This window comes from Rattus norvegicus, chromosome 17 (genome assembly GCF_036323735.1).
Source record: "Rattus norvegicus strain BN/NHsdMcwi chromosome 17, GRCr8, whole genome shotgun sequence".
In the NCBI taxonomy this organism is placed as follows: domain Eukaryota; kingdom Metazoa; phylum Chordata; class Mammalia; order Rodentia; family Muridae; genus Rattus; species Rattus norvegicus.
Genome location: NC_086035.1, coordinates 50,539,995 through 50,552,712, shown reverse-complemented (window position 1 = coordinate 50,552,712; position 12,718 = coordinate 50,539,995). Strand labels below are relative to the sequence as shown.

At 40.7% G+C, this 12,718-nt stretch overlaps 1 protein-coding gene across 5 annotated transcripts in view; it reads left to right on the top strand.

Moving 5' to 3' along the window:
- Amph (amphiphysin) overlaps nt 1-12,718 on the top strand; it is a 243,566-nt gene that overhangs the window by 125,871 nt on the left and 104,977 nt on the right. The gene's annotated exons all lie outside the window — the stretch shown is intronic.

Below are 12,718 nucleotides of genomic sequence, written 5' to 3'. Positions count from 1 at the left end.
TTATAAATTCCTCAAGAAATTGTTTGGGAAATTTGCTGTGTTCCCTGTGAAGATATTCTTCTGCATCAAGGTTGGAGCTAAATTTAGTGCCTTAACTTTTTAATTATGGAGGGGCGGTCCATGGTGACAACATGTGTATGGTGGTTCATGCCTCTCACCTTGCTGAGGCTGGGTCTGTTGCTAAACTTTGAACTCCAGGGTATTTGTCCTGTGAACTTCCAGATGATTCTCCTGTCTCTGTCTCTGTCTCTGTCTCTGTCTCTGTCTCTGTCTCTGTCTCTGTCTCTGTCTCTGTCTGTGTCTCTGTGTCTCTGTCTCTGTCTCTCTCTCTCTCTCTCCCTCCTAGAGAGATTATGGATATGTGTCGCTGAGTCTGTATGGATTCCCGGGGTCAAACTTGTGTTGGCAGGCTTGCCAGATTACTATTTTTAACACACTGAACCATCTTAGTTCCATTCCTCATTGAAACATTCTCTCTTGGCGTAGTTGAACATTTGAAAAGCATAGAACAGGGTAGTGATAGTGACATACAGCATATGCCTCACGCATGAAACATTCCAAGCACATTCTACTGAGACTTTCATGGATCTCACTGCTCAGCCTTTGTTGTTTTTCAAGAAAGTAAGTCTTGTGGTCACCTTCATTTTGGAAAATAAAATTAGAGAGACTAAGTGACTTGCTCAAGATTGCATAGCTAGAAGGACAGATATAATATATTACATATTTCTTTTTACTTTTAATAATGCTTGAGACTATAATATAATTATAATTCTGCCTTCCTTTTCTTCCCTCTAAACTCTTCCATATACCTTTCCTTGCTCTTTTGCAAGGTCATGGTTTTGTTATATATGTATATGTATTTGTGTTTGTGCATGTGCATATGCATATGTTTATGTATATGTACATCTTAAATAGCCTGCTCAGTCTGTATGATGTTACTTGTATGTTTGTTTTCAGGCTTCCCATTTAGTATTAGATAACTAATTAGAGTTCTCTATCTTGAAGAAGACTCTTTCTCCACTCTCAGTATTCCTTGGTTGCTGTAGTTCTTTGTGTAAAGTTGTGGCCTCATGGGCTTTTCCCTATCTACTTTGACATTTCCATTGGTGTTATCCTTGCTCAGCTCACATTTAGAGAGTCATGTTGGTTAGAGTTCATGGACGTAGCTTCTGACATTATAAGAAGGCAAGTTTTCTGCCTCTGTGTTTAATTTCTCATTTCTAAAAGGGAAAACCTATCTATTAGTTTTCTAAAACTCTAAAACTCAACAGCCATCTTTTGGAGTTGTTGCAAAATAGCAGAGCCGTGATACTTGGGACAGTTCTGGTAATAAAGGAACAATTTAATAACATCGGACTTTATAATTATATTGCCATGTTTATGGCTTCTATTGAGAACTTTGTTGAGTCATGAATTGAAATTTGTTTCCCCCAAATCTATATGTTGATGTTAACCTTCAGGACCTAGGGATGCGCCTGTATTTTGGGATGTATTTTTATAGTTGTTGATTAGGTTACATGAGGTCATGAGGGTGAGTCCTAAACCAATATTACCAGTGGTATTAAGACAAGAGGCAGAGACTACAGGAGTACGTGCATGTGGTAAGGATTCTCGAAGGCCAACTTTTTCTAAGCAAGTGAGAGACCAAACATGTAATAGCTTGGGATCTTTGCATCCTGATCTAGAGACTTGTGAGAAACTGCACTTCTGTTGGTTAGGGCCCCATGCTATGATAATTTTTAATAGAAATACTTAGAAAATAGCTCACAATGCAGCTTTTATAAGTGGCGGCACCAAGAACATTTCAGATATTCTGTTGTGACTGGAGTAATGACAGTCAAGTCACTTTCCTCCTCCTCATTAACACATTTCCTTACCTTGACACAGTAGTCGTTTTTATAGAGTTTTCAAGTCTGTTCAATTTAGTCATGAAAGGATGTGATAGGTAGAGCTGCCATTCATGTACTGCCATTAAGGTCACTGAGCAGGAAGTAAGGTGCACTACTACTGGGGTGGGGCTTCTGCTGAGTTTCCTTTAATTTCACCCACTCCTTTCCTGATCTATTCAATATTGTGCTCTAGATATTTAAGGAGTGATGAAAAGATATTTAAATGATGGCCTAGTACACCTTACAAGTCAAGTATCCCACTCTCTCTTCCCCAAACATGTGTGTGCATAGTAAAGCCAGGGTAATAACTTATAAACTCAATGGCCTAAGGGCAGCTGGTCACATTTTGCAGCTTATTGCAGTGGCAACTGTGAAGACTTCATGGTTAGCTTTTATGCAAGTTCTTAATACACATGGTTATAGACTCAAGTTAATTGGCCTAGCAGAAATTAATGGAAAAAAATCATGCAAAAGATTCTTAATTACTTTTCTATCTTTTGCCTACAGGTTCAAAAAGTGTTTAATTTTACCTCTGACTTTATTTATTCTTTAAGTTCATGACTAGTGAAACTAGAAATTAGTCCAAAAATAGTAGATACAGTTACAAAAGAAATTTTCTTTGTTGTTTTCTGTTTCATGATCATCCTTACATCCCCATAGATCAAGAACAATGATTTCCAATACCACTCACTCTGGCTTCTTGTCTGCCTTATATACTCTGCATTAATATTAGTATTTACCAAAAGAATATCTATACCATTAGAAAAATATTTATAAAAATATAACTGGGTTCTGTTTTTTCTTTAATGGCTTTCATTTATTTACATTTTAAATGTTATCTCATTTCCTAGTTTCCCGTCCAGAAACCTGCTATGCTACTCCCATCCCTGCTTCTAGATGGTGATCCCTCAACCACCCACCCATTCCATCCCACCTCCCCGCCCTGACATTCCCCTACACTGGAACATCAAGCCTTGACAGGATGAAGGGCATCTCCTCTCACTGATGCCCAACAAGGCCATCCTCTACTATATATGCGGATGGAGCCATAGGTCTGTTCCTGTGTTCTCTTGGGATGGTGGTTTAATGCCTGGGAGCTCTGTTGGGTCTGGTTGGCTGATATTGTTGTTCTTCTTATGGGGTTGCAAATGCCTTCAGTTCCTTTGGTCCTTTCTTTAAGTCCTCCACTGGGGACCCTGTTCTCAGTTCAATGGTTTGCTTCTAGCATCTGCGTCTGTATTTGTAAGGATCTTGCAGAGCCTCTCAGCTGACAGCTATATCAGACTCCTGTCAGCATGCACTTCTTGGCATCAGCAATATTGTCTGGGTTTAGTGGCTGTATGTATATGGGATAGATCCTCAGGTAGGGCAGTCTCTGGATGGCCATTCCTCCAGTCTTTGCTCCAAACTTTGTCCCCAGATCTCCTCCTATGAATATTTTGTTCCCTCTTTCAAATAAGGTCTGAAGCATCCATACTTTGGTCTTCCTTCTTCTTGAGCTTCATGTGGTTTGTGAATATATCTTGGGTATTCTGGGCTTTTGGGCTAATATCTGCTTATCAGTGAGTTGGGTTACCTCACTCAAAATGATATTTTCTAGTTCCATCCATTTGCTTAAGAATTTCATGAAGTCATTGTTTTTAATAGCTGAGTAGTATTCCATTGTGTAGATGTACCATATTTTCGGTATCCATTCCTCTTTTGAAGAACATCTGGGTTCTTTCTGACTTCTGCCTATTATAAATAAGTCCACTATGGACATAGTAGAGTATGTGTCCTGTAATGTTATGCTGGAACATATTTTGGGTACATGCCCAGGGGTGGTATATCTGGGTCCTCAGGTAGCACTATGTCCAATTTTCTGAGGAACCTCCAGACTGATTTCCAGAGTGTTTGTACCAGCTTGTAATCCCACTAACAATTGAGGAGTGTTCCTCTTTCTCCACATCCTTGCCAGCATCTCTGGTCACCTGAGGTTTGGATCTTAGCCATTCTGACTGATGTAAAGTGGAATCTCATAGTTGTTTTGATTTGCATTTCCCTAATGACTAAGGATGTCGAACATTTCTTTAGGTGCTTCTCATTCAAGATTCCTCAGTTAAGACTTCTTTGTTTAGCTCTGTACCCATTTTTTGTTAATAGGGTTATTTGATTCTCTGGAGTCTAACTTCTTGAGTTCTGTTTATATATTGGATATTAGCCCTCTATCAGATGTAGGATTGGTAAAGATCTTTTCCTAATCTGTTGGTTGTTGTTTTATCCTATTGACAGTGTCCTTTGCCTTACAGAAGTTTTGCAATTTTGTGAGGTCCCATTGTTGATTCCTGATCTTAGAGCCTAAGTAATTGGTGTTCTGTTCAGGAAATTTCCCCCAGTGCCCATGTGTTTGAGGCTCTTGCCCACTTTCTCTTCTGTTAGTTTCAGTGTATCTGGCTTTACGTGGAGATCCAAGATCACTTGGACTTGATTTTTGTATAAGACAATGACTGGTTCAATTTGCATTCTTATACATGCTGACCTCCAGTTGGACCACCAACACTTTTTAAAAATGATGTCTTTTTTCCACTGTATGGTTTTAGTTCCTTTGTCAAAGATCAAGTGACCATAGGTGTGTGGGTTTATTTCTGGGACTTCAATTCCATTCCATTGATCTACCTGCCTGTCTCTGTACTAATACCATGCAGTTTTTATCACTATTACTCTGCAATACAGCTTGAGGTTAGGGATGGAACTTTCCACATAAGTTCTTTTATTTTTGAGGATAGTTTTTGCTATCTTGGGTTTTTTGTTACTCTAAATGAATTTGGAAATTGCTCTAACTCTGTGAAGAGTTGACTGGGGATATTTGATGACGATTGCATTGAATCTGTAGATTGCTTTCAGCAAGATGACCATTTTTATAATATTAATCCTGCTAATCCATGAGCATGATAGATCTTGCCATCTTCTGTGATCTTCAGTTTCTTCAGAGACTTGAAGTTCTTCTCATACAGACCTTTCACTTGCTTGGTTAGAGTCACCCAAGGTATTTTATATAATTTGTGACTATTGTGAAGGGTGTTGTTTCCCTAATTTCTTTCTCAGCCTGTTTATACTTTGAGTAGAAGAAGGCAACTGATTTGAGTTAATTTTATATCCATCCACATTGCTGAAGTTGTTTATCTGCTGTAGGTGTTCTCTAGTGGAACTTTTGGGGTCACTATCATGTCATCTGCAAATAGTGATGTTTAGACTTCTTTTTCAAATTGTATCCCTTTGACCTTTTTTGTTGTCTAATTGCTCTGGCTAGGACTTCAAGTATTATATTGAATAAGTAGGGAGAGAGTGGGCAGCCTTATATATTCCCTGATTTTAGTAGGATTGCTTCAAGTTTCTCTCCATTTAGTTTGATGTTGGCTACTGGTTTGTTGTATATTGCTTTTACTATGTTTAGGTCTGGCCTTGAATTCCTGATCTTTCCAAGACTTTTCTCATGAAGGGGTGTTGAATTTTGTGAAATATTTTCTGAGCATCTAATGAATTGATCATGTGGTTTTTTTCCTTTGAGTTTGTTTATATAGTTGATTCCATTAATGGATTTCCATAGATTGAACCATCCCTGAATTCCTGGGGTTCTGTTTTTAACAATGTTTTATGTGAACTTCACACATGACCCTGGAGTCTACATTGCTCCCATCCCTCTCATCATTCTTTCCATGACCTATACCTCCTTTCCAAATTAATATCTCTTCTCTAATTATTATTGTTACCAGAATTGACAGCTCTGGGTTGAACCATCTATGTGGGAGTTTGTCCCTAAGGGAAACTGATTCTCCCTCTCACATTACCCATGATCACATGCCGAGCATGCTTGTTGTTGTCATTATTATCATTATTATTATTATTATTTCTTCTTTATGTACATGGGTGTTTTGCCTGTATGAATGCTTGTATATATCTTGTGCACCTGGTGTCTGCAGAGTCCAGAAGTGGATGTCAGATCTTCTGTAAATGTGGTTACAGAAAATTGTGAGCTTCCATTTTGGTGATGTTAATCAAACCTGCGTCCTCTGGAGGAGCAGCTAGTAGTCTTAACCACTGAGCTATTTGTCCAGTCTTCAGACTATGGTTTTTAATGATGGCTTCTATGCTATATAGTGCTCAATGTGAGGTGCAAGAAATATGACCGAGGTGTATCACTTCTTTTACGTTTGCAATGTTGTCATAAAGATTATTTTCGCTTCCTGAAGGTGCTTGTCGTGTATTAGAGTATTTTACCACAAGTGGATTCCAATATCATTACTTGTTAACCTTCTATTAGTTAAGCTACTGATTATGGCCTCATGAAGTCTCAATTATCCAATAATATAATATCATTTAAGTTTAACAATGATAAGCACTTTTTATTAACTTGCTTTTATTATTGAGTTTACTTTCCTGAACTCTTTCTTATAAATCATAGCCCGTTCTAAATTCGATGTATGACTTTGACCATTTTCAGAAGAGAAATGTCAGAAAAGGCCAAAAATTCTAAGGTTAATGATTGGAATTCCTGTAGACTCACACTGCATGAGATGATGGAGTTTAATTTTCTGAAATCACATTGTAAGTTTTGTCTTCTGAGGTGTTGTGTATCTGATATTACTGTGGGCATCAAACAAAGGCCCTTTTCTAACTATGAGTTTGCAGATTATTATTTTATGGGGTTATTTTGTTTATTTACATTTCAAATGCTCTCCTCCTCCTGGTTACCCCACCATACCCCAAAAAGTCCCCACTCCTCCCTCCTGCCTTCATGAGGGTCCTCCCCAACCCACCCACTCACTCCTGCCCCACTACCCTATCATTCCCCTACTCTAGAGCATCAAGCCTTCACAGGTCCCAGGGCTTCCCCTCCCATTGATGCCAGACAAGGCCATCCTCTGCTACATATACAGCTGGAGCCACGGGTCCCTCCGTGTGTATTCTTTGGTTGGTGGTTCTCTGGGAGCTCTGGGAGGTCTGGTTTTTTATTTTATTTTTTTTTATTATCTTGAGTATTTCTTATATACATTTCAAGTGTTATTCCCTTTCCCGGTTTCCGGACAGACATCACCCTCCCCCCTCCCCTTCCTTGTGGGTGTTCCCCTCCCAAACCTCCCCCCATTGCCACCCTCCCTGCATAGTCTAGTTCACTGGGGGTTCAGTCTTAGCAGGACCCAGGGCTTCCCCTTCCACTGGTGCTCTTACTAGGATATTCATTGCTACCTATGGGGACAGAGTCCAGGGTCAGTCCATGTATAGTCTTTAGGTAGTGGCTTAGTCCCTGGAAGCTCTGGTTGCTTGACATTGTTGTACTTTTGGGGTCTCGAGCACCTTCAAGCTCTTCCAGTTCTTTCTCTGATTCCTTCAACGGGGGACCTATTCTCAGTTCAGTGGTTTGCTGCTGGCATTCGCCTCTGTATTTGCTGTATTCTGGCTGTGTCTCTCAGGAGCGATCTACATCCGGCTCCTGTCGGTCTGCACTTCTTTGCTTCATCCATCTTGTCTAATTGGGTGGCTGTATATGTATGGGCCACCTGTGGGGCAGGCTCTGAATGGGTGTTCCTTCAGTCTCTGTTTTAATCTTTGCCTCTCCCTTCCCTGCCAAGGGTATTCTTTTTCCTCATTTAAAGAAGGAGTGAAGCATTCACATTTTGATCATCTGTCTTGAGTTTCCTTTGTTCTAGGGATCTAGGGTAATTCAAGCATTTGGGCTAATAGCCACTTATCAATGAGTGCATACCATGTATGTCTTTCTGTGAGTGGGTTAGCTCACTCAGGATGATATTTTCCAGTTCCAACCATTTGCCTACGAATTTCATAAACTCGTTGTTTTTGATAGCTGAGTAATATTCCATTGTGTAGATGTACCACATTTTCTGTATCCATTCCTCTGTTGAAGGGCATCTGGGTTCTTTCCAGTTTCTGGCTATTATAAATAAGGCTGCGATGAACATAGTGGAGCACGTGTCTCTTTTATATGTTGAGGCATCTTTTGGGTATATGCCCAAGAGAGGTATGGCTGGATCCTCAGGCAGTTCAATGTCCAATTTTCTGAGGAACCTCCAGACTGATTTCCAGAATGGTTTTACCAGTCTGCAATCCCACCAACAATGGAGGAGTGTTCCTCTTTCTCCACATCCTCGCCAGCATCTGCTGTCACCTGAGTTTTTGATCTTAGCCATTCTCACTGGTGTGAGGTGAAATCTCAGGGTTGTTTTGATTTGCATTTCCCTTATGACTGTAGGTGCCCTTGTATTTGGGGCATAGATATTTAGGATTGAGAGTTCATCTTGGTGGATTTTTCCTTTGATGAATATGAAGTGTCCTTCCTTATCTTTTTTGATGACTTTTAGTTGAAAATTGATTTTATTTGATATTAGAATGGCTACTCCAGCTTGCTTCTTCTGACCATTTGCTTGGAAAATTGTTTTCCAGCCTTTCACTCTGAGGTAATGTCTGTCTTTGTCTCTGAGGTGTGTTTCCTGTAGGCAGCAGAATGCAGGGTCCTCGTTGCGTATCCAGTTTGTTAATCTCTGTCTTTTTATTGGGGAGTTGAGGCCATTGATATTGAGAGATATTAAGGAATAGTGATTATTGCTTCCCGTTATATTCATATTTGGAAGTGAGGTTATGTTTGTGTGCTTTCATTCTCTTTGTTTTGTTGCCAAGATGATTAGTTTCTTGCTTCTAGGGTATAGCTTGCCTCCTTATGTTGGGCTTTACCCTTTATTATCCTTTGTAGTGCTGGACTTGTAGAAAGATATTGTGTAAATTTGGTTTTGTTATGGAATATCTTGGTTTCTCCATCTATGTTAATTGAGAGTTTTGCAGGATACAGTAACCTGGGCTGGCATTTGTGTTCTCTTAGGGTCTGTATGACATCTGTCCAGGATCTTCTGGCCTTCATAGTTTCTGGCGAAAAGTCTGGTGTGATTCTGATAGGTCTGCCTTTATATGTTACTTGACCTTTTTTCCTTACTGCTTTTAATATTCTTTCTTTATTTTGTGCGTTTGGTGTTTTGACAATTATGTGACGGGAGGTGTTTCTTTTCTGGTCCAATCTATTTGGAGTTCTGTAGGCTTCTTGTATGCCTATGGGTATCTCTTTTTTTAGGTTAGGGAAGTTTTCTTCTATGATTTTGTTGAAGATATTTACTGGTCCTTTGAGCTGGGAGTCTTCACTCTCTTCTATTCCTATTATCCTTAGGTTTGATCTTCTCATTGAGTCCTGGATTTCCTGTATGTTTTGGACCAGTAGCTTTTTCCGCTTTACATTATCTTTGACAGTTGAGTCAATGATTTCTATGGAATCTTCTGCTCCCGAAATTCTCTCTTCCATCTCTTGAATTCTGTTGGTGAAGCTTGTATCTACAGCTCCTTGTCTTTTCTTTTGATTTTCTATGTCCAGGTTTGTTTCCATGTGTTCTTTCTTGATTGCTTCTATTTCCATTTTTAATTCCTTCAACTGTTTGATTGTGTTTTCCTGGAATTCTTTCAGGGAATTTTGCGATTCCTCTCTGTAGGCTTCTACTTGTTCTCTAAGGGAGTTCTTTATGTCTTTCTTGAAGTCCTCCAGCATCATGATCAAATATTTTTTTGAAACTAGGTCTTGCTTTTCTGGTGTGTTTGAATATTCCGTGTTTGCTTTGGTGGGAGAATTGGGCTCCGATGATGCCATGTAGTCTTGGTTTCTGTTTCTTGGGTTCCTGCGCTTGCCTCTCGCCATCAGATTATCTCTAGTGTTACTTTGTTCTGCTATTTCTGACAGTGGCTAGACTGTCCTATAACCTGTGTGTCAGGAGTGCTGTAGACCTGTTTTCTTGTTTTCTTTCAGCCAGTTATGGGGACAGAGTGTTCTGCTTTCGGGCGTGTAGTTTTTCCTCTCTACAGGTCTTCAGCTGTTCCTGTGGGCCTGTGTCTTGAGTTCACCAGGCAGGTTTCTTGCAGGGGAAAAGTTGGTCCTACCTGCGGTTCCAAGGCTCAAGTTTGCTCGTGGGGTACTGCCTAAGTCCTCTCCGCTGTGGCAGCAACCGGGAAAATCTGTGCCGCTCCTTCTGGGAGCCTCCGTGCACCAGGGTTTCAGATGGCGTTTGGTGTTTTCGTCTGGCGCCTGGATGTGCACAGAGTGCAGTCTCTTCTGGTTTCCCAGGCGTGTCCGCCTGTCTGAAGGTTCAGCTCTCCCTCCCACGGGATTTGGGTGCAGAGAACTGTTTATCCGGTCTGTTTCCCTCAGGTTCCGGCGGTGTCTCAGGCGCAGGGGTCCTGCCGCTCCCGGGCCCTCCCCTACGGGAACCCAGAGGCCTTATACAGTTGCCTCTTGGGCCAGGGATGTGGGCAGGGCTGGGCAGTGTTGGTGGTCTCCTCCGCTCTGCAGCCTCAGGAGTGCCCACTTGATCAGGCGGTGAGGTCTCTCTCCCACGGGGTTTGGGAGCAGAGAGCTGCTGCGGTCCGGGAGGTCTGGTTGGTTGATATTGTAGTTCCTCCCATTGGTTTGCAAACTTCAACTCTTTCAGTCCTTCCCCCAACTCCTCCATTGGGGTTTCTGTGCTTAGTCCACTGTTTGGCTGCAACCATCTACATCTGCATCTTTGAGGCTCTAACAGAGTCTCTCAGGAGACATCTACATCAGATTCCTGTCAATGAGCACTTCCCGGCATCAGCAAATGTCTGGGTTTGGTGGTTGCACACAGATAGAATCCCAGGAGGTGTAGTCCCTGGACGGCCCCTCCCTCAGTGTCTGCTCCATCCCTTTTCCCTGCATTTCCATTAGACAGGAACAATTCTGGGTTGAAATTTTGTGAAGGTGGTAGGGGCACCATCCCTCAACCGGGGGCATGCCTAACCTCTAGATTTGGTCTTTACAGATTCCCTTTGTTGGGTATTTCAACTAATATCATCCCTGTTGGGTCCTCAGAGCCTCTTGCTTCTCTGACTTCTGGAAATTTCTGGTGACAAACCCCATTTTTCATCCACCATTGCTTCACATCTCTGTTCAATTTCCTGACCCTCTGTACGTCTTTCCCATCTCTTCGCACACCTAACCCTGCACACTTTTTTCCTCTCCCCCACCTTTATTCCTCCCAATTCTCAACCTCCTGTGACTATTTTGTTTCCTCCTCAAAGTAGGACTGAGGCACCCTTGATCTTTGATCTTCCTTTTTCTTGACTTGCAAGGTCTGTAACTTTTATCATGGATATTCCCAGCTTTTTTCCTAATATCCACTTGTCAGTGAGTACATACCATGTGGGTTCCTTTGTGATTGGGTTACCTCAGTTACGATGATATTTTCTAGTTCCATCCATTTGTCTTAGAATTTCATGAAATCATTGTTTTTTGATAGGTGAGTAGCACTCCATTGTTTAAATGTACCATATTTTCTGTCTCCATTCCTCTGTTGAGGAGCATGTGGGTTCTTTCCAGCTTCTGGCTATTATAAATAAGGCTGCTAGTAACATAGTGGTACATGTGTCCTTGTTACCTGTTGGAGCATCTTTGGGTTACATGTCTAGGAGTGGTATGGCTGGGACCTCACTTAGTACTATGTCCAATTTTCTGAGGAAACTCCAGACTGATTTCTAGAGTAGTTGTACCAGCTTGCTGTCCTACAAGCAATGGAAGAGTGTTCCTCCTTCTCCACATCCTCACCAGCATCTGCTGTCATCTGCATTTTTTGATCTTAGCCATTCTGATTGGTGTGAGGTGGAATCTCAGGTTTGTTTTGATTTGCATTTCCCTGATGACTAAGGATTCTGAACATGTCCTTACATGCTTCTTAGCCATTTGAGATTCCTCAGTTGAGAATTGTCTGTTTAGCTCTTTACCCCATTTGTAATAGGGTTGTTTGGTTCTCTTGAGTCTAATTTCTTGAGTTCTTTGTGTACTTTAGATATTAGCCCTCTATTGTATGTAGGGTTAGTAAAAATCTTTTCTCAATCTTGGGTTGCCTTTTTGTCTTTTTTGACAGTGTTTTTTTGTTTGCTTGCTTGCCTTACGGAAGTTTTCAATTTTATATGTTCCCATTTTTCGATTGTTGATCTTAGAGAATAGGCCATTGGTGTCTATTCAGGAAAATTTTCTCTGTGCTCAGGTACTCGAGGCTCTTCTTCACTTTCTCTTCCATTCAATTCTGCGTGTGTTGTTTTATGTGACAGTCCTTGATCCATGTGGATTTGAGCTTTGTACAAGGAGATAGGAATGGATTGATTTGCATTCTTCTACATGCTTACTGCCAGTTGAGCCAGCATCATTTGTTGAAAATGCTGTCTTTTTTCCCACTGGATATTTTTAGCTTTTTTGTCAAAGATCAAGTGACCATATGTATGTGGTTTTATTTCTGGGGATTTTCATGTCTGTTCCATTGATCCACTTGTCTGTTGCTGTACCATGCAATTTTTAATCACTATTTATTACTATTGCTGTATTGCTTGAGATCAGGTATGATGAATCCCCCAGAAGGTCTTTTATTGTTGAGAATAATTTCACCATCCTGAGTTTTTTGTTAATCCAAATGAATTTGAGAATTGCTCTTTATAACTCTATGACAAGTTGAGTTGGAATTTTGATGGAGATTGCAGTGAATCTACAGATCGCTTTTGGCAAGATGTCCATTTTAACTATATTAATCTTGCCAGTCCATGAGCATAGGAGGTCTTTCCAGATTCTAAATTCTTCATTGATTTCTTTCTTCAGGGATTTGAAGTTCTTGTCATACAGATTTTTCACTTGCTTGGTTAGAGTCACACCAAGATATTTTATGTTATTTGTGACTCTTGTGAAGGGTGTTGTTTCCCTAATTTCTTTCTCAGTCCTATTATCTTTTGTGTAG